At 45.8% G+C, this 23,230-nt stretch overlaps 1 protein-coding gene across 5 annotated transcripts in view; it reads left to right on the top strand.

Annotated features, from left to right (window-relative positions):
* The window catches only part of LOC126485413 (TOX high mobility group box family member 3-like), a 489,322-nt gene that overhangs the window by 332,664 nt on the left and 133,428 nt on the right, over window positions 1-23,230 (top strand). The gene's annotated exons all lie outside the window — the stretch shown is intronic.

The following is a 23,230-nucleotide window of genomic DNA, read 5'->3' as shown; positions in this document are numbered from 1 at the left end:
TATTTCCAGCTTTGCATTGCAACAGTTTACATTAAATATGTATATTCACGGACTAATCGCAGTTTCTTTTCGTACAGTATTGAATTATGAATACTGAACTTACGGAAGCGTGAAGCAAAATAAAAAAAATTAAAAAAAGGAAAAAGAAATATACGTCGGGACCTGAGTTTTTGAATTACGGTACGCGTTTGTGAGGGATGCTCTCGTTTTTCGGCTAACCAGAAGCGCTCCGCAACCAGTCACAAAAAAGTCTGCAAGAGAGGGGGGGGGGGGGGGGGCAGGCTTTACTGTGAACACAACCTGCTGCTATCACACACGTCGTATGAACACAACTGTACACGCTGTAGCCTTTGTGTATACACCAAGAGTGATTTATTCGGTTTTTTTAATTAACCTTTTTCCGTGTGTGTGTGCCCGTGTGGAACAGGAAAACAGGGGGTGCTTCGAGGGATACGGACAGATACAGATTAAAAGTAAACAGGCCGGGATAATATATCCCCCATACGATTGAATCGCCGCCCTTTGTGCGAGTGGTATTGTGCGGCCCAAGCGGCGGTAATTAATAATGTACCCAAATATCGGGCGCAAGACTGCGCCGGGCAGAGCCGCGCTGGCGCGCGTTCCGCCGCCGCCGGTTTTGTTTAGGAAATCTGCAGATCGCGAAATCGAATTTTAAATTACTGTTTATATGTATTTTCGTTAGGAGAGCGAAGGAACAGAGAGGGCGCGAAATAGATGCGTTTTTCCAGATTCTGTGGTTTTGTTCGACAATGTCCTTCTCGCATCGACCCTACTGGATCTGCTGGTTTAGGTCGTCGCCGCATTTTAACAGACTTTATTATGTTGGATGGCACTTACGCCTAGCATTCCGTCGATGACTAACTTGGGTGTTTACTGCTCATGGTCCTTCTTGGCCGTCCCGTTTATGGGATTCCTTGTTTTCCATAGATCGCGGAGGTCAATAAAACTGTGTTACAGGCGAGACACCTAAATTGTACATAGGAAAAAGGTAAGGATACATCACCTCATATTGACCCAAGCTTTGTAAAGCACTGTAGTACTGAATTCGGTATAACTACGTTTGAATGTGTCATATACAACGAAACGATTGGTTTACTGCGCTTCAACATTCCAAAGAAGACAGCAAGACCTTATACAAATTTCCTGTCACCACATGTATTATTTAACTGCAAAGTCACATAAGAAAAAGTACCTCATGTTAGCCGGTGTGTAAATGATAGCTACTTTGAGGTTTAAATGCCGCAGTTAACAATTTCCTGTCTATTATCTACAATCACTGCTACATCGTAATGATTTTACAAAAGGATCCGAACTGCTTTCTTCGGATACTTACTGCAGATTGACTGTCACTCGCGGAACTATACCTTTGGAAGTTTCAAATAGAAAGAAGAGTAGGTAGACAGTAACGTAATGAAGATGCATATCGAAGAGGCACTGCAGGGAAGTGTCCTTTGCAGTCGTGGAAGGAAACTGTAGGAAACAGATGGGGTGTGTGAAAAAAATAATGAGACTGATGTTTTAGCTATCAAAGTTTTTATATTTTTTTTCAAACAACCCTTCAAAGAAGTTCCCTTCGGTAGCTTTACGCTGGTGGAGTCGTTGTTCCCAGTCTTGGTGCAGCGCTGAAAGGCATTTAGCACGTCAGTCACATTTTTTGAGTGCTCTCCAGAGTCCCAAAATGGCGTCATTTTAAGACTTTTTCAACTTCTAAAGAAGAAGAAAAGTCACAAGGACTCAGATCAGGTGAATAGTGGGGCTGTGGAACAACAGGAATGCCTCTTGAGGTAAAAAATTCGTTATCTGCAACGTTCGGTCACACTCGATTCACCCTTTTCCTGGGGGGGGGGGGGGGGGGGGGGTTCAAGGACAGCTCTGTAAAACACTTTTTAGACAATCTGTCCTGGAGGAACAATCTCACAAGAGCACCCACACCCACACATTCCACATTTTCGTCTGTTTTTGAAGTTGCAAGTCTCCCCGTGCGAGGTTCATTTTCAACGTGTTCTCTGCCTTCCGAAACTAATTGTACCAGCGAAAAGCTTGTTTTCTTTATAAGGAATGTCCCCCATAGGCCTGTTTGAAATTTTCAGAGGTCACACTCGCAGATTCCCCAAGTTTCAAACAAAAGCTTGATGGTATAAGGTTGTTCTAAATTACGCTGTCCCATTTTCGTAACACACAACATACGCTCAGTCTCATTGATGGCGCTTTCAAAAATCAATTGATGCCTGTTCGGAGCTGATGGGCATCTGGCAGGGATGAAGACACCGGCCTACAGAAGTAGAACACAACAGCGTTGCCAGATCGCTAGCAGTGCTGTCTATCTCGTTCTTCCCTCAGACACGTCTTATGTCTCTTAGTCCAAGGTCATTAAGCAGGAATCATCGGCTGGGTTGATATTGCCAAGAAAGGTCACACGACAACGATCACCGATTATGAAATAACATTTTTGCGGTTGCACAGTATGTCGATGGTCACCTCGTACGCGTGATGATGAAGTCTTGAATCGAAATCTAGAGTGGTTAATGAACAACATTAAATATAGCCGCTCGAAATGTATATCAGCTAACCTCCCCATTTTCTTCCTGCAAGATACGGGATGTGAGAATAACATTCCTGCACCACTCGCAGATTGTACACGGCAGGAAAGATTGTAGACACATCTCTGTATAACTCCTAAGTTTTCTAATTTTGTCCTAGTGGTCATTATGCGAGATGTAATTTGTAGAAAGTAATTTATTTACTCGTATTGGGTAGAGTTCTTTCGGAATTTTTAGAGTAGTACCATAAGAGGGCCTATCGCCTGTGTAGAACCGTCTTCCTTTGGAAATGTTTAACATTTTTGTAACGATCTCGCGCTGAACAAACAAATCCGTGACGAAGCGCGCTCGTCGTCTTTGAATCACGTGTGTATGTTCCTTTAATTCTTCTTGGTAAGGCGTGTAGGAAATAACCTACAACTAGCACCCCGTCTGTAGAACCACGTAGCTATGTACCGGGTGGACTGTATGGTGATAGGATGGACGTTGAAACTCACACAGACTACGAGGAAACCGAGCGACATGCAAGTACATCCGCCACGGTGTCAGTACTTTTGTGCCAAGTGCACGTGAAAGAAATACGATCCTCGAGAAAGGAGCTGGCGACAATAGAAGAAAAGAATGGGCTCTTAGCGGTGACTGGGTGCTGTTCGATTTGCGATCTGAATAAGAGATGATTCCGGGCACGATAATCGCATCGGAGCGGCTGGGGGGTTGCGGAACCCGAGGGAGGCTCGCCTCCTCCCAGCTTTATTCCGGATGAATAATACACCTTAACGCACTCTACGAACCTTGTGAGTGTGCACACGATTGGGGCAGCCGCGGCTCTCCTGCGAGGTATTCCCCTCTGTCGGGAATTTTAACATTGTGCTCCCGCGAAAAGAGCGCGCCTGGCTGCTCAGCCGCTGGGCGTCAGGGAGCAGGTGGGAAGACACGTGGCTTACATCCCACCGAGGCACAGCAAATTCTGCTTTCGCTCCCGTGTCGAACGCCAGCAACGCACGAAGATTGTGGTCGCTAGCGCAACTGTATACTGTACAATTATCGTCTCCTACGAGATCGAAAAAAAGTTTGCCAATGAAATACAGAGAACGGGAGAGAAGTGCTAGGTTCGTACACAGTATTAAAAATGAAACTTCCTGGCAGATTAAAACTGTGTGCCGGACCGAGACTCGAACTCGGGACCTTTGCCTTTCGCGGGCAAGTGCTCTACCAACTGAGCTACCCAAGCACGACTCACGCCCCGTCCTCACAGCTTTACTTCTGCCAGTACCTCGCCTCCTACCTTCCAAACTTTACAGAAGCTCTCCTGCTTGGGTAGCTCAGTTGGTAGAGCACTTGCCCGCGAAAGGCAAAGGTCCCGAGTTCGAGTCTCGGTCCGGCACACAGTTTTAATCTGCCAGGAAGTTTCATATCAGCGCACACTCCGCTGCAGAGTGAAAATCTCATTCTGGAGTCATAAAAATGGTTGCGGTAAGAAAATTTAGAACAGTGGTTTTTTGGGACAAGCTAGGTGTCCACTATGGAACCTGACCATTATCCATAATGTTACGCTTTTCCCCCAACAGTGTTCATTCATTGCATTCAGAGGGTGGTACGAATACCTCCTCACCAGTGCTGATTTAGACATTCCGACGACTTTCCTTGTGTGCCAGAGAAATGCAAAAACCAAAATTTGAAACCCCCTGCGACTTATTTTCCCATTATACAGACCCATCTTACAAGAATCCAAGTGACAGCAAGGAAAGAAAAGGAATAAATGATGACTACGCTGTTTCTAGAGATCGCCAACCGAAAACCGTCGACCAAAATATATAGGAATAACATTTCATACCTTTAAAAAAATTAAACTCGTGAAAATCGTCGACATTTACTTGCCCTCTCTTTTCCACCAGATGCTGTTGGCTTACAGGTGTCCATTTCTCTCCATATCATGGACTGAACCCGAATCTCTTAGCGCTTACACAGATTCTAAATTCCAAATTTCCAACCCTTGTCTGTTTCACCGTGAGCAACGTGTTCACTGTAGACAAAAGCATTCATTGTGGACGGGCGGTGTTAAAGTGTAATAATGTAAACATGCCTCGGTATCGTTATTCAGAATTATGGCATTAGTTTCCAGATAAGAGTACGTGCCGCTGATGAGGCAGTGTACGACATTTCTGTAACTAACAAGGACAGTGTGGGTTATTTATTTGAGTGCTAACATACGGAAGGGCTCTCGAAACGACGGCCCAGTTAACAAGCAGTCACTTGGTCGGTGCCAATGCAACAGCGACGAAGAAGAGAGAAGCAGATTTATGCGGTTAATGCGGCCTATTGTGGCCAGCCTTACTGCGTCTGAGATTAAAATATCCGCCGCGAATTGAAAGCAACATTCAATTGAGTAATGCCACGCGGTCCATTATTGCGTGCAACAAAAGGGCTGCCCTTGTTAGGCGAGCTGCATATTGATATGTCCTTGCGACGGGCGTCGTGCCCCGACGCCACGGCGTAACTCAATCTGCTGCAGCCCGACCTCGCTCCGGCGCTCACAACTTACCAGCAAATGCACCGCACTGATCCTGCGGGACAACCGGGGAAAGTGGACAGACTGCGTTTCATTTCAGCGCTCCTTATACTACTCTCCCAGAGTTCCACGACGCTGCTACTCTTCCCCGACTATGCAGATCTACATGTACGCCTAACAACAAAATATAGAGTGGGAAGCAGAGGAATTTTTTTATCATTCCATCCGAGAATGCAGCTTGCGAAGGATTCCTGCTTATAGTCATTCTCATGTCTACTGTTAATGTATAAACTATTTCTGTGCAAGGAATAGCATAATACGAACTTCGTGAGCGAAATAAGTTCCTTCGAACGTTGTAATATGGTTCCATGAGGCACTGGATGACTGTTTTGGAGCAGATGCCTATATAAAATTTTTAATACAATAAAGTTTGTCAAAATTAATAAAGTTTGTTAAAATTGCGCCAGCGAGAACGAGACATGGGTTACAATGAAATTTATTGCACAAGTTAAAGACAACACACAAATGACATATTCCGACATATTGACGGTGGAACAGCGATCAGTACAGTACTGGAAAACTGTGTGTTTTTGTCTACAGTCGCAGTTTGTTTGTTTTGCCTTTGGCTACCGGTTTCGGTTCACAGTATCATCCTCTTGACAACCCCTGGCACGCAGTCGTTACGTTTGATGCCGAAGGAGGTGAAAAAAAAAAAAAAAAAAAAACCGGTTGTAAGAAGGCAAACTGCAACAGTAGACATAAATGTATACTTTTTCAACATAAAAATGCTTCGACTTGCAGTACAGTGCACTTTGACCGTGAGTATTGTATGAATTCGCGACATGCAGCAATCTGATCCTCTATACGTCGCGGCGTGGAATCAAAGAGGGCCTGGATATGCGGCTGGAGAGCACAATACCACGCGGTATGTAGGCCTGTGTAACAAAGCACAGGCAGTGGTTCCAGGAGGACCGGAACGACCAAGCTGCCGACCGACCATGTTGCGGACATGTGCGATGGGCGACATGTTAGGCGAGCTTGCAGGCCAGGGGAGCAGTGATACCCAACATTCTTCCAGGAAAGATTGCACATAACTCGCCGTATGTGCGTGGCAGGAAGAGCAGTGTCGCCGGCTCTAAAATCTCCTTGATTTAACGGTTGCTGTCCAGAAGACTGCCCTCAATACGTACACTACGTGATCAAAAGTATCCGGACACCCCCAAAAACATACGTTTCTCACATTACGTGCAATGTGCTGCCACCTACTGCCAAGCACTCCATATCAGCGACGTCAGTAGTCATTAGACATCGTGAGAGAGCAGAAAGGGTCTTCAAATGTAATCAGGTGATTGGGTGTCACTTGTGCCATACGTCTGTACGCGAGATTGTCACACTCCTAAACATCCCTAGGTCCACTGTTTGAGACCGCTGACAGTTTCGTAATGTGTAATAGGCAAACATCTATCCAGACCATGACACAGGAATTCCAATCTGCATTAGGATCCACTGCAATTGTTATGACAGTTAGGCGGGAGGTGAGAAAACGTGGATTTCATGGTCGAGCGACTGTTCACCACGCCGGTAAATGCCAAACGACGCCTCGTTTGGTGTAAGGAGCGTTAACATTGGACAATTGAACAGTGGATAAACGTTGTGTGGAGTGACGAATCACGGTACACAATGTGGCGATCCGACGGCAGATTGTGAGTATGGCGAATGCCCGGTGAACGTCATCTGCCAGCGTGTGGAGGCGGCGGGGTTGTGGTGCGGTCGTGTTTTTCATGGAGGGGGCTTGCACCCATTGTTGTTCTGCTTGGCACTATCACAGCACATGCCTACATTGATGTTTTAAGCACCTTCTTGCTTCCCACTGTTGCACCTTCTTGCTTCCCACTGTTGAAGAGCAATCACCTGACCACGTTCGAAGTCCATAGGTTCCGCGGAGCTCCCCATTCTGCTCTCTCACGATATCTAATGGCTACTGAGGTCGCTGATATGGAGTACCTGGCAGCAGGTGGTAGCACATTGATGTTTTAAGCACCTTCTTGCTTCCCATTGTTGAAGAGCAATTCGGGGATGGCGATTGCATCTTTCAACACGATCGAGCACCTGCTCATATTGCACGGCCTGTGGCAGAGTGGTTACACGACAATAACGTCCCTGTAATGGACTGACCTGAATCCCGTAGAACCAACACCTTTGGGATGTTTTGGAACGCCGACTTCATGCCAGGCCTAACCGACCGACATCGATACCTCTCCTCAGTGCAGCACTCCGTGAATAATGGACTACCATTCCCTAAGAAACCGTCCAGCACCTGGTTGAACGTATGCCTGCGAGAGTGGAAGCTGCCATCAAGGCTAACGGTGGGCCAACACCATACTGAATTCCAGCATTACCGATGGAGGGCGCCACGAACTTGTAAGTCATTTTCAGCCAGGTGTCCGGATACTTTTGATCACATATTGTAGGAGGCAAGATCGCATGTTACAGACAATGGCCCTCTAAGCCATCACAGTCGGCGTTTGCCCGCTATGCTGTTCAATAACGCAGTCTTTTTTTGTTGGGGGAGGGGGGGGGGGGGTTAGGGCGCACAACTTCAACGGTCATTAGCGCCCAGACTACGTTAGGAATGCACCGCGAGGCACAAGTTTAAAACAGCGACGAAAAGGGAAAACACGATAAAAGACAGACTGACAGGCATAGGATTAAAAAAAACAGCATAATCAAATGTCCTTAGAGAGGTTTGTCAAGTTGATAAAACGAAGAACGCGAGCAGCTGCTCGTGGGTCATCCGCTAAAATGGCATCTAGAGTACATGGCAGGCCAAGATCAAGACGCAGCGTGTTAAAATCCGGACAGGACGTTAAAATGTGGCGGACCGTCAGCAATTGCCCACATGGGCAGAACGGCGCCGGCGCAGCCGCCAGCAGATGGCGATGGCTGAACCGGCAGTGTCCAATTCGTAACCGGGCCAAAACGACCTCCTCCCGTCGAGAAGGGCGGGAGGAGGACGTCCAAGCCGCAGGAAGAGGTTTCAAGGCCCGAAGCTTGTTGTCCGTAAGTGCAGCCCAATCGGCATGCCACAGCGATAAAATGCGCCGACAAATGACCCTGCTGCAATCTGACGAAGGGACACAACAAGAAGCTGTCCGAGGCTGGAGGACCGCAGCCTTGGCCGCGGCATCTGCAGCTTCGTTCCCAGGGATACCGACATGGCCAGGAACCCACATAAAGCTAACCGGAGAACCGACGTCCACCAGCTGCTGAAGAGAGCGTTGGATCCGGTGCACGAAAGAGTGAACCGGAGCAGATGACATAAGCAGAATGTCGGTGGCGGCAGATGTAAAGAACAGCCTGGTAGAGGGCAAAGAGCTCAGCTGTGAAGAGGTTTCAAGGCCCGAAGCTTGTTGTCCGTAAGTGCAGCCCAATCGGCATGCCACAGCGATAAAATGCGCCGACAAATGACCCTGCTGCAATCTGACGAAGGGACACAACAAGAAGCTGTCCGAGGCTGGAGGACCGCAGCCTTGGCCGCGGCATCTGCAGCTTCGTTCCCAGGGATACCGACATGGCCAGGAACCCACATAAAGCTAACCGGAGAACCGACGTCCACCAGCTGCTGAAGAGAGCGTTGGATCCGGTGCACGAAAGAGTGAACCGGAGCAGATGACATAAGCAGAATGTCGGTGGCGGCAGATGTAAAGAACAGCCTGGTAGAGGGCAAAGAGCTCAGCTGTGAAGACCGAACAATGGCCATGGAGCCGGTATTTGAAACTTTGTGACCCGACAATAAAAGAACACCCGACCCCGTCATTGGTCTTAGAGCCATCTGTATAAATGAAGGTCATATTAATGAACTTCGAACGAAGTTCGACAAAACGGGAGTGGTAGACCGAACCGGGGGTAACCTCCTTTGGGAGCGAGCTGAGGTCAAGGTGAACGCGAACCTGAGCCTGGAGCCAAGGTGGCGTGTGGCTCTCGCCCGCTCGAAAGGTTGCAGGGAGTGAAAAATTAAGGTGTTGAAGGAGGCGACGAAATCGAACTCCAGGGGGTAGCAGGGCAGAGACATACAACCCGTATTGACGGTCGAGAGAGTCGTCAAAAAAGGAACGATAAGACGGGTGGTCGGGCATTGACAGTAGCCGACAGGCATACCGACAAAGCAGTATATCGCGCCGGTAGGTGAGTGGCAATTCACCAGCGTCAGCATGAAGACTCTCGACGGGACTAGTATAAAGCGCTCCGATCGCAAGTCGTAAACCCCGATGTTGTATGGAGTTGAGGCGGCGTAAGATGGATGGCCGTGCAGAGGAGTGTACGAAACTCAATAACGCAGTCTGCCGGAATGCATTCATCGTGGTAGCGTCTAACACCTACGCGGCCATCACTTTACGACAAGTTTAAGCCAGTAATCACCCCCAACACTACATTTTGCCATCAGCACGCCACTGACGCCGTTCACGTGGCCATTTCATCTGAGACGTTGGTGGCTTGTGGTCAATAGAAGCTGATGCAGTGGCATGCGTGCCACCAGTCCCAATCCTCATCATAAGGCGTCGAACCACAAGTCCACATCCGTTGGAGTGTTCCAGCGTCGAGCCATTACTGTGTGTGAAGCTGTTCTGTTGATTACGACTATGTGATCAATATGGCAGTCATCCCGCGCTACACTCACTTAGTGTGGTCCAGTACATACTCGCCACTGCGTGGGATCCTCTTCTATCCAACGGTTTCACAAACACATTGCTGTCGTAGTAGCGTGGCGTGGACGATGCGCAATGTCACGGTACGACAGGCCAAGTCGCAGGAGACCAATCATTATACCCCGTTCGAACTCACGTGGTGATATTGCGCTGTTTGACGTCTACGAGGCATACCGGCACTCGCTTGCATCTTTACGCTTCGTTTGACGGCTCTGTACTGTCTGAACGTGGCATAACAATGACTTGTATGGTCACACAAAAGAGGGGACGTTAATATTAATCACTTGTTATTCTACAAATCGTCGGATTTTGAGTGATTCAGACGATTCCTTCTGCAGTTTTCGTAAACAGTGATGTATTTCTATCAGCCACATTCAGTTGGATGGATCTCTTGGCATCCTTTTCTTTACAGTTCAGCATCGTTGATCATATCAAAACCTTATACTCTAACAACACCCAGTAACCAACAATATGATAATCGAGCCTATTGGCCAAGAGCTCGAAAGAGACCATTCGGACCATAAGCGCTGTATAGATCAAATGTATTATGAAATGTCTATAGAGCGAAAATATATCATTCCTTGTACCCAGTTGTGTAAAACTTACACACGAACACAAGGACACACACGAACACACAGACACACAATATATACACTCCTGGAAATGGAAAAAAGAACACATTGACACCGGTGTGTCAGACCCACCATACTTGCTCCGGACACTGCGAGAGGGCTGTACAAGCAATGATCACACGCACGGCACAGCGGACACACCAGGAACCGCGGTGTTGGCCGTCGAATGGCGCTAGCTGCGCAGCATTTGTGCACCGCCGCCGTCAGTGTCAGCCAGTTTGCCGTGGCATACGGAGCTCCATCGCAGTCTTTAACACTGGTAGCATGCCGCGACAGCGTGGACGTGAACCGTATGTGCAGTTGACGGACTTTGAGCGAGGGCGTATAGTGGGCATGCGGGAGGCCGGGTGGACGTACCGCCGAATTGCTCAACACGTGGGGCGTGAGGTCTCCACAGTACATCGATGTTGTTGCCAGTGGTCGGCGGAAGGTGCACGTGCCCGTCGACCTGGGACCGGACCGCAGCGACGCACGGATGCACGCCAAGACCGTAGGATCCTACGCAGTGCCGTAGGGGACCGCACCGCCACTTCCCAGCAAATTAGGGACACTGTTGCTCCTGGGGTATCGGCGAGGACCATTCGCAACCGTCTCCATGAAGCTGGGCTACGGTCCCGCACACCGTTAGGCCGTCTTCCGCTCACGCCCCAACATCGTGCAGCCCGCCTCCAGTGGTGTCGCGACAGGCGTGAATGGAGGGACGAATGGAGACGTGTCGTCTTCAGCGATGAGAGTCGCTTCTGCCTTGGTGCCAATGATGGTCGTATGCGTGTTTGGCGCCGTGCAGGTGAGCGCCACAATCAGGACTGCATACGACCGAGGCACACAGGGCCAACACCCGGCATCATGGTGTGGGGAGCGATCTCCTACACTGGCCGTACACCACTGGTGATCGTCGAGGGGACACTGAATAGTGCACGGTACATCCAAACCGTCATCGAACCCATCGTTCTACCATTCCTAGACCGGCAAGGGAACTTGCTGTTCCAACAGGACAATGCACGTCCGCATGTATCCCGTGCCACCCAACGTGCTCTAGAAGGTGTAAGTCAACTACCCTGGCCAGCAAGATCTCCGGATCTGTCCCCCATTGAGCATGTTTGGGACTGGATGAAGCGTCGTCTCACGCGGTCTGCACGTCCAGCACGAACGCTGGTCCAACTGAGGCGCCAGGTGGAAATGGCATGGCAAGCCGTTCCACAGGACTACATCCAGCATCTCTACGATCGTCTCCATGGGAGAATAGCAGCCTGCATTGCTGCGAAAGGTGGATATACACTGTACTAGTGCCGACATTGTGCATGCTCTGTTGCCTGTGTCTATGTGCCTGTGGTTCTGTCAGTGTGATCATGTGATGTATCTGACCCCAGGAATGTGTCAATAAAGTTTCCCCTTCCTGGGACAATGAATTCACGGTGTTCTTATTTCAATTTCCAGGAGTGTAGATAAATCTAGTTGGATGAAGTTTCGAGTAAGGATTACCATCTGACAGGAAAATTCCTATAAAGCTGGAATAGAGAGAGAGAGAGAGAGAGAGAGAGAGAGAGAGAGAGAGAGAGAGAGGAGATATCGTGATGTCTTGCTGGTGGGATCGAAACTGTCTCCGACAGTAGCTCCCAGCAGCCAATAAAATACGCGCTGCCGATGCCTAAGCTTAAAGGTAAGCAAGTTTACGCGATGATAGCAATAATCCCCCAATATTGCGCTCCTGGCCGCTGGGATTGGCTGCCGCCCGTCGCAGTTTTAAACCTCTGTCCACGCGACTGGCAGCTAATCTAGATTACAAAGCGCATTAAATAAACTTGGCGTCGCTGGGGGAGGCAGGGCGGCCAAATCCCGGGCCAGTAACTTGGGAGACAACTCGCAAGTGTGCTCGGCCCGGCTAACGATCCCACTTAGATATTAGCGCCACACGGCCGGCGGTGGCCCGTTTGTTTCTCTTCTCCGTGCGCCGTGTTATGCCGCGCCAACGAAAATGTTGTCCTTGTGCCGTGGTTTCGCAGCGCGCCTCCCCTGCCGCTGGCGAGCTACCTGCTCGCTGCTCTGACACGCTCTTCCGCTGCAGCCGCACTCATTGTCAAACGGACGTCTCGCGTCAGCCGCTCAAGACGCGCTATTCACTAAAACCCTGAAGCATTTCAGTAAAATATGACAAGGTGTGCGGGAGTGGATAAAAAAAAATATGTGACTGAACTCTGCACGAGGTGTGACAGATCTGTATGTGAGCGAATACTCACGAAATCACTAACCATTATCCCAGCATGTGAAAGTTTCAGAAAGTATTTTTATTACGTTCGAGGCATGATCAAAAATTAACGGGAATTTTTGGTTTTCTTAAAGAAACTTTATTTAATCAACATCAGCTTTGTCCCCTTCAGTGTAATCCCCTTCAGATATAATACTGCCGAAAACGCAAACATAAATCAGGAACAGATGTACCAACAACATAAAAAAATCTGAAAATAGGATGCATGAAGCTCGTAAAATAAAAATATATCCCGTAACTTTTTGATCACGCTTCGTGTAATATAGGGCTGACGTGCTGACATACATTGTTCTGTTCCCAAGCATTTTTCTTATAGTAAATTTCACATTTTGGAGAGAAAATAAGAATTTTAATTGCACCGAAAGTAAATCTGGAACTTCTGTCGTCTGTATTTTGATATCATTTACAGCAGCCAGCGTCGCACAGTGGACTGTAAGTACGAGGCGCGATTTTGCTTATTTTTCAAAGTATGCCGTCCACTTAACCGATACACGCTTATTCAACTTACTATTACTGCGTCGGCATCCCTGCACTTCTCTCTGCGCCAAAATGCGCAATGCTGACACGTGTGGCATTTTTTTACCTAAAATCTGATATACCTTCAGAATTGAAAGTTGTGTTCAGCATTACATTTATGTTTTTTTGTGTATTTTCAGAAGCATGCAGTTGTTAAACAAAATTCCTTGAGACTGGCGAAAGACTCATTTTTCAGAATCTTGATCAAGAAAAGAATTACACATGTACATAGGTTGTTATAAAACCGAATAGTTTATACTTTGGAAGGAAGCGCTCCTCAACATCGTCGTTTCATGTTCACTGTTTTTACTAAAATATTGTCGTCACGAAGTAAAGAAATTAGTCCTACAATTATAAAATGCAGACAGAGAGCTACGAAAAGTGCTCTGGCAACCACCGAAATACTAATTATGTAGGAAAGGCCCCCCACCACAGTGACGCTGCAGCACCTGCGGGTGAAAGTTTAGAAAGCTTTGCTCTGTGCGGCGTTGTTGCAAAAGTACAGAGCCGACTGGGAAACTGAAAATCGACTGCCGACCGGAGCGGCCGAGCGGTTCTAGGCGCTACAGTCTGGAACCACGCGACCGCTACGGTCGCAGGTTCGAATCCTGCCTCGGACATGGATGTGTGTGATGTCCTTAGGTTAGTTAGGTTAAAGTAGATCTAAGTTCTAGGGGACTGATGACCTCAGACGTTAAGTCCCATAGTGCTCAGAGCCAACCATTTTGAAAATCGACTTATGTAATTAGAGACTTAGAACAGGCTCAGACAGACAACGATTGGGAAGGAGTTCTGCCACGTCTTTTCCAAAGCAAACTGCCAGCGTGCCCTTAGGCTATCTGAGGAAACCTAAATCGAAGGCTTCAGAGCCGGCCGAAGTGGCCGTGCGGTTAAAGGCGCTGCAGTCTGGAACCGCAAGACCGCTACGGTCGCAGGTTCGAATCCTGCCTCGGGCATGGATGCTTGTGATGTCCTTAGGTTAGTTAGGTTTAACTAGTTCTAAGTTCTAGGGGACTAATGACCTTAGCAGTTGAGTCCCATAGTGCTCAGAGCCATTTGAACCATTTTTGAAGGCTTCAGAAACGCCACATTACTCGGTCTGATTGATTAATCATAATGGACATGAAAGCTCTACTTTCTACTTTTCGTATTACGTTGTTCTGATTAAACATTTTTTTCGGAGAATACATGTGTTAAAACTGCAGATTTATTAAATGTGATTCTTAAATTGCTTGGCGATTATATTTATCTTCCGTGGGCAGTTACATCGACATCACTGTTTATGAACTAAAGCAATTGTAGAGAACTTGATTGAGCTGTATAGTGGATACATGTATCGGTTTAGCTTAAAAAAGGTGTTGATACTTTCATTATCCTCCTTTGCTGTAACATTTGATGAAATGTTTGCCTTTTTTTGTAGTTTTATGAAGTAAGACATTATAACCGTGTAGCTATAACCACGTTCGCTTTATTTTGTCGAAAAATCTCGTGAAACGATGCGACGGCAATTATATTTTGTGGTTAATGCCATTCCTTTGCTTCAAGTTTTCATGCTTCTCGACGAGCGTTGACACCGTGTAAGAGGGTCGAGTCTTTGTCTACTTCAATTGCTGTAGTTACAGCCTTGAAAAATGCACTTAAAACGCCACAAGCCATGTTAGTGTAATCGTAATTCACACCTTTTGGGTTATTGTACGCATAAAAAGATCATTTGGAAACTCCGGAAGATGGCGTTATACATTACCCTTTCAGTGAATTTTACATAATGAAAACGAAGCTTTTTGAAAATTAATGCCCTATCTCCAAAGGTACTTAAAATTTTGGTTGTCACTGTGATATGAATTGAATTATTTGGTTTGTTGAGTTTATTCTGTTTACATTTTTTAGTTACTGGTAAGCAACAAACATAAAAGTGGAAATACGAACTCACTGCGACCGATAGTATAAGCCGAAAGATATTCAAGCCATTCGAGTGCCGTGTTCTTCATAGCACTGATTACGTACGTACTGATAGATCGTTATCAGTTTGGATGTACTTTTGACATCTCGATCGTTCATATAGCCTACGAACTGGTTGCACTAAGTACGTTAGTCTTCAAAGTCGGGCAAAATATCGTTTGTGGACTGGGAAGGGACGGTTTTAAAATTTTGGTTTCAGCAGGAAGGGTTAGGTCTATCGAATAAATTCATTATTATATAAAATCCATTTTTTTATTAGGCCCATGTTTAGTCGCGAAAACTTGAGCTTACTGCCGGTCTAAGACAAGTGTAAACTACAGACAGCGTGGAGCTCGAATTTGCGTCCTTCTCGTCAGGTACGACTGCATTTTACCGGAACACTACGACCCTTCGTATTAGATCTAGAGCTGCTCCACAAAGACAGACTGGTTTTTACCTGTAGCTTAGGTGATAGTTTCCTGTCTGTGATATGAATATTTAAAAAGGTACAGGATTTCATGTGTAAAGTCCAAAGGCGAAAGCACTCTCGCATCGGTTGGTGGTAATGGCCTATTTCGTAGACGCTCTTTGCATTTCGCATACCAAACAGTGGAGGTGGCGCCAGAGGAGGAGTATGGCGCAATAAAATTCTGTGTTCGTTTAAAACATACACCCACTTAAACTTGTGAAAAGCTGCAACAAGCGTGTGGTGAAGATACACTACCCCGTGCAACGGTGTTTAGGTGGTTCAAGGTCTTCAAAGAAGGCCGACTTGTCCGTGTTAAGCAAAGTAGGCCTGATGGTTCGGCTTCTGCTGTGACTTAAGTCAACATCAACAGAGCTGCTATGATTATCCGTGAGAATCGGCGGATAACATTACGTCACGTCGGTGAAGTTTTGAGGACTACGTATGGCAGTGTCGTCACGATCATATATGATCATCTCCATATGACCCGTGTTATTGGTCGTTGGGTGCCACGTCTGTTAACTCCTGAACAAAAGGCAGTGCGAGTGGAGACAAGCCGTGAAGTGCTGCGTTCGAGGGGATGAGTTTCTAAAATCGATTATCACCGGTGATGAGTCACGGCTGCGTGACTCTGATCTCGAAGGAACACGAGCCAGCACAGTTTGGAAATCGCCAGTTTCTCCAACACCAAAAAAGGGGAAACTTGTTCCTTCTGCAGTGGAAGTGATGGTGACCATTTTTTTTTTTTTTTTTTTTTTTTACTGGCATGGAATGATTTACTACACGACGCGACTTCATGATGACAATGCGTGGCCTCACGTCGCAAATCAGGTCACGCAGTTTACGGCTTAATTCAACATTACCTGTGCATCTCCTCGGCCTTATAGCCCCGATCTTGCATCACTAAAAGCAAAGCTTTGGGGCATTAGATTTGAGAACTCTGAAGCAGTTCTCAAGGACCTGACAAAGAATGGCCTGGACCATGTGTTCGAGGACAGGCAGACACGCTATAAAAATTGCATTCAAGTAAGACGGCGTACTTTGAAAAAGATCATGTGAACACTGAAATGGAGTAAAAGACATCTGTGAAAAAATCTGTCTCAGTCTTTGGTTATCATCGCTTGTAAATTTCTCCTTATATGTAGTGTACCAACTGTAAAATTAATGTGCATATAAAATGAGGAAATAAACAGAATTTGTAGTTTATGATCATTCCTTTTATTGCCACTCGAGACCGAGACACAAACAGGGTACAGAGTTTTTAATGTGGTGTAATTCCGGAATCGGGCATCGATTTGCTCCGACAGCGTCTGAAAATTGCAAGAAATGTGACAACTAGGTAAAATATTCGGCTGCTATGTCCACTTATCGTGACCTTACACTTACATATGACCCAATGTTAAATGTTCTAGCATTACCGGTTTGGACTACACTGACATGTTCCCGAACGCAAATGCAACGTTTCCCCGACGGCGTCCACACGTTTGACGGCGATTTCTACCGGAGCACTACAGCTGAGGCTGCGCGCTGAGGAAGGGAGGCTGGCAGCGGCGCTTCTGCGCGAGCAGCAGCCAATAAATTTGCAAGTCTCGCTGTGCCGCGACAGGCGGGCCGCGCGCCGTGAGTCAGTCGGCCGTCAGCCGGGATTTACCGTCATAACGGATAGCACGCTAGCCTCGCCTTGCCGCTCCGCCGATTCTGAGCGCCCGTGACTGATGTAATGCCGTGCGATATTTCCCCGTGTTTCCGCGACCCGTCCATCTCCAGAATTTCGCCACTCTTGCCGCATCGGAAATCAAGAGTCGTCAATCTGCTGCCGCCAGTGTTGTATGTCCGAATCGGAGAAGGAAGTGCTGCAAAAGATGTGCTTGTTTTTCACCAGAAAGGACACGCCGTGTACAGCACCGTCAGTAGTAGCTTCACGAGAGCGTGAGCATTTCGTGTGATATCGCTGAGTTTGGATTGTATAAAGAATAATAACTGCAGATCCAAGACTTTACAGGACTGTGGCTTTTCTGCACTGTGTCTCTGCCATCAAAGTTACAAAATTGTGACGCTCAATCCATAGGTCCCTAGTTAAAATTTCAGTGGTGATGAAATTTCTGATGAAATTTCTATCAACGGAAGTTTGACATCGAGAGGAAGTTGGTCTGCAACGTTTTATTAAATCAGGCGATTATATGGGGGGAGGGAGGAATAAGCTCGATAGCCGTCCTTGGTTGTTGAACACGTCACAACTAATCATTACATAGCCCGCATCTCGTGGTCGTGCGGTAGCGTTCTCGCTTCCCACGCCCGGGTTCCCGGGTTCGATTCCCGGCGGGGTCAGGGATTTTCTCTGCCTCGTGATGGCTGGGTGTTGTGTGCTGTCCTTAGGTTAGTTAGGTTTAAGTAGTTCTAAGTTCTAGGGGACTGATGACCATAGATGTTAAGTCCCATAGTGCTCAGAGCCATTTGAACCAAGCCAATCATTACATTTAATTAGTTATTCATACAACACAGCTACACACCTGAAGGGTGATATGCTGATTTGAAGCTGGCAACAACGAACATCACATGAGGAACCTTACCATGATAACAGTCAAAACTGACGTGTCATAGAGACAGTTGGTTCAAGACTTCATCTTTGGACTTTTATCCACTAAACCCACCTTCAGTTGTTCCATGGCTAAGCAGGAATTAGCAGCATATAGCAACAGCTTCACCGTCGAAAACACATAGACTTTGTACACGAAGTTGGTCTTCAGTTGCAAGTAAGGCTTCTTTCTTATGTAAGTATCCATACGCACTGGGTATTCGTGTTAATCTGAAAATCCCGCTGTGTTATGTTGAGCAAGTTCCGACGAATAGTGATTTGCCGTTATCCTCCTTCACCTATCGAATCATGTACTAGAAGCAAAATTTTATTAGATACACGACAGTAATGTGTGATTGTGCACTTTAAAGTTATGCTTGTGTTGTCAATGATGAGCATGGAATGAAAGAAAGCGGCAGAAAACTAGTATCACCGCATAGTGCATCTCGCTCGAGAAGTAGCTAACGTATGCATCCAAAGTATCTTATCTATGATGACGCGGTGTGAGATCACCAGATCAGAGACTGTGCTCACCAAATTATCCCCATTTTGTCCGGCTAGATTTGGCAATACACTTTACTTTCGCCACTAGGATTCTTAACTGGCCACCTCCAAGTCGAATCTTACGCCACTGTCAATATTGCGAACTGAGCACTCCTCTATTTTCTTTTCGGCTAGAAATTTATGGTTGTGCGCATGAGGTATCAGTTAACTCAAAACTGCAGGAAACAAACTGAGGGCGAAATATGCATACATGCTAATGCCGCAATTACTTTCAAAATTTGATACTGTCTCTTTGCAACGTCCTCTCTGCAACTATATACCTCTGCTTGACGCCGTTGTTCACATTTTGCACATATGCAGTATTTTGCCTCAACGGCCTAATGATCTGCGCGATAAAATATGTTGTACGACAGGAAACACTGATAAAGCAAAGCAGTCACCTGTCGACCGAAAGGGACTTGGTAGTACTTATCGCCTCATATCCTCTTCTAATATAGTGGTTCCACGCGAAGTTGCGGTAAGCCCGTTCCCGACTGGTAATGAACTTGTTCAGAAGCAATTACAGGAAGACAGGAAAATCTGATACGTGAGGAAAACATGTCGACTGATCCACCTGTATGTACGATGGTAAAATCAAACATTGAAACAGAATCGACACTCTTTCCGTCCTGCAAAACTCTCTTGCTTCTCATGTATTACACATTCCCTACTGGTTCTGTTCTTAAGAGTGAGTAGCATTGTTATCTCTCGCCTCCTCCATATCATGTTTGGTCTACAAACCATCAGTCAGTGATTTGGATATGAAATAATATGAGTCTGTGTCAATGGTCTACTGAAAATTTTTATCTGTAGTTGAGTTTTTTTGGGAGCACTAAGTAATATTGAGCGGATAGAGCTGAGAAACAAAGTTAGAACGTTCGGGCCGTAAATTATGAAGTTTGTAATGAATGTCGACACTACTTCAGTGTGCATAGTGGACAAGAAAGATATCACCGATTACCGACAACGACTTAAGTAGGCGAGAAAATTGCCTGAAACTGAAGTAATAAAATCGAAATAAAAATCCGTATGTTAACAGAAAGAGACCGATCCTTTGAGCTCCAAGAGTGTCAAGTTAGTGCTTCTCCAGGTGTCTGGCGGTTGTGTGCTGACATGTCCGAAGTGTCACTGTGTAAGCGTTTACACAGAAATACCTCGGACATGACTGTGTAAGCGCTCCGGACATGTCAGGCCACAACTCCCAGCACCTGGAGAAGCGCCAATTCTACACTGTTGGAGCCCACAGCTGATCAGGAACATACGGTAGGTGAGAGATGGGACGAATACGGAAAGAAGCCGACGATATTAATGTAATAGGAGGCCACTAACTTGTTATTCCACTTCACTTTATGCACGCCGAAAATGCGCTGGTAAACGTTTTCGTGGTTTAAATCATGAGCTGATAATGAGAGCACCGTTTCTAGAAACGCATTGTTGCGTTTTGTGGGGGGCATAAAACGGTTGAATGTTACCAGTTATTACTGTTAAAATATAACGACCGCTACCTTATGTCCTTAAAATTGATAATATTGTATTAAAACAGTAAATAATTAGAATCTCAAAATCTCGAAACGGCAGGTAAATAAAAAGCTAGCGAATCTGGAAATGAATTCAACAGTCCTATTGTCCACCGCATCTATGAAAAGGACAAACGTAGGCTGGTTAGGGGATTTAGGCCCCATTCTTATTCAAGTGAAAAGGCACAAGATATCAAAACTTATCATGTAAGTCCTGGGGTTTACGTCCCATAATGTGTACGCATCGTCCTAGAGGGTAGAAGCGAAGTCTGCGGACAGAGTTAAAAGTTATTAATGTACATTCGGGATGAATTTTCGTTCAGGGAACATTCGCTATGCATTACCATACAGCAAAATAATAAAAATTCGATGTTTTAGCCATGCATTATGCCCCGCAAGCCATTTTAAGTAGGACTAATTCATAACAAAGAAATATTAATTATCTGCTAATCAGCTTCTAACACATCAGTATTGCAATAACGTATTAGAGATCTACACTCATGAGGCAAACTCCAAGAAAAAAATTCATGTATGTTGGCAGACGATGACAAAATATGTAATCTTTCTTTAAAGCAGATGAAGTACTCAGTCTTCACAAACACAGCAAATTATACAACGAAATGTCGTTTGAGAAGCACAGGTTGCTCAGGAAAGGATCTATATAGGCAGCGACTGTGTCACGTGTCAGTCTGTCGACTGGACTCTCGTGAACTATATTACTCAAGTCATTCAAGCACAGGTAGTCCATCGATGGTAATAGACGACACCGAACAGAACCATAACAAATTAAATTTGATCGAACCATGCATTAGCTATCACGCCTTATGCTGGAACGGGTAATTTGTTAGCTTCTCTTCATTAAGAAACTATATGCGCCAAGGTAAAGTTCGATAAATGACTAATTCTGCGTACACTTAATCACATATGACTGAACAAAGTTAAGGTCCATTTCATTTTTCGATAATGCGACACCAGTGAAAGTACCATTGGACTCGACTCGGCATAGCGTTATTCTATCGTTGGTTAAAATAACAGGTACCTCAACAGTTAAGAATACGAAAACCCAGAGATCTCAGATTACAACATTCGTTGACAACTGACCTATATTTGATCCTCTTTTCTTTCTCTCTCTCTCTCTCTCTCTCTCTCTCTCTCTCTCTCTCTCTCTCTCTCTCTCTCTCTCGGTCGTTTTATTTTTACTAGATTAACCTGAGTTGAGGGTGACAAGCAGTCAAACGAAACGGAGGTGCATAATCCAGTATGAGGAAATACCCACCACATGTGAATTCTGCCAAAGTAAAAACGCTAACTATAAATAATAATTCACCAGATACTATGGATACCTTATATAAAACCACTCAAAAAATGTACACCATCAAATCTGTCGACAGAGTTCACTTCCATCCTATGTACGTTGATTATATGTCCATATATCCCCTGGTGTACCAACTGAAACAGTCATACCGCCGATGCCACTCCGCCATAAAATGTCAAGTCTAGAGTCGCCCTGAAACACACTAAGTGCATTACGGAGAAGAAATGTATCTCCTGTTGTCGCTACCGAACTTGCGACAGGCATAAAGGGGTTGTGGCCGGGTGGATGTAATGGTATTTGTTTTACGCCGGTTGCAGCCCGTTAAATTGTTTCGGCAGTGGCTGTGCTTGTTAAGTGTCAGTGTTATCACGCCAGTCGTAAAGTGGCCCGCACATAAAACAAGGCGGTCCCGCGTTATCTGCGCTCGGCTTATAATGACTTGGAGCGATCCGAATTATCTTGGTGGACCGCAGCTAGTTACCGAAGAGCACCCCCACACTCCCATTAAAACTCTGCGTAAGGTTTATTTCCAGGTTTGTCCAACTTTCGCGAGTTATTCCGCCGCCTGCTGTGGCGATAATACATATGCGGCAAATGGAAATTTTAATAGCACTCATTGGCAGTATCCGTGGTGGAGGCATGCTCTTGATTGACTGGTTTATTAGCACCGCTCTCATAGATTGTTACACAGTGTGCCGAGAGAGAAAAGATACTGAAAAATGTCCCGCACTTTACAGTCTGGTTTCTCCGTATCGAATAAACGGTTTAGCGACGGTCAGAAAGCGATGGATCATGAACGATTTCACAACTGGAACATATCCGTGTGTATCCACAGTTATTCACAATAGTAACAGAATACATGGAAGGAAAAGCAAGCAGAAAAAGAAAGCCTAGTACTAAACTGAAAATTTCCTTTTTTGGTTCCGTATTAAACGTTTCTATCAAACGTGGACAGACTATTCTGCTGCTAGATTGGGTACACACAAATCAGGCCTATAAATCTGCCTAATACACCTAACTTTTGCTGTGTTAATGAAAGGATGATCCAGATCATCATAACCAACAATAATAGAGGAAATGGCGTTAAGTGCCTCCTTGTAAGTTGTTATCTTTCTTATCCTCTTGAGGCCGTACACGAAAGGTATGTTGGAGACATGAGAATTATTTTAAACCCTGTCATAACTAACAGTCCTCAAAATCTGACTGAAGCATCTTTGGCCTGTCCTGGGTCTGCCATGTCCCATATGCGTTCCGGTCTCAGGCGAGTGTTGCTACCCCATTTGTACAGTCTACAATTACCTCTTGTAAACTCTGTAGGAATATCAAATCGTATAGAACGGCGAGCTGTATTTTAAGTACACAGCTACATGTCTGTATAGCAAGGTGAAGTGCAGTTTAGAAAAATTTTCTTTCTGCGCACTAAAATGTACTTCGTCCTGTTAGAACTTTTTATTCAGCCAGTTGTGTGAAAAAGTAGAATATATGAAAAATCGAATTCTTTTACACTGGGCATTAGGGGTATAGATACAGATATTGCGACAACTGGTACCTTAATATATACTCACTTCAACGTGTTAATTGGTTTTTCTCTGTGTCTGTCGATGTTCCCGCAAACATGCCCCAAAATTTACTAGTTGATGTTTTCTACATGGTCATAACTGCACTGTGAAGTTGTCTACGCCTGTC

The sequence above is a fragment of the Schistocerca serialis genome, chromosome 1 (assembly GCF_023864345.2).
Source record: "Schistocerca serialis cubense isolate TAMUIC-IGC-003099 chromosome 1, iqSchSeri2.2, whole genome shotgun sequence".
Lineage (NCBI taxonomy): Eukaryota > Metazoa > Arthropoda > Insecta > Orthoptera > Acrididae > Schistocerca > Schistocerca serialis.
This window is presented reverse-complemented; position numbering and strand designations above follow the sequence as displayed.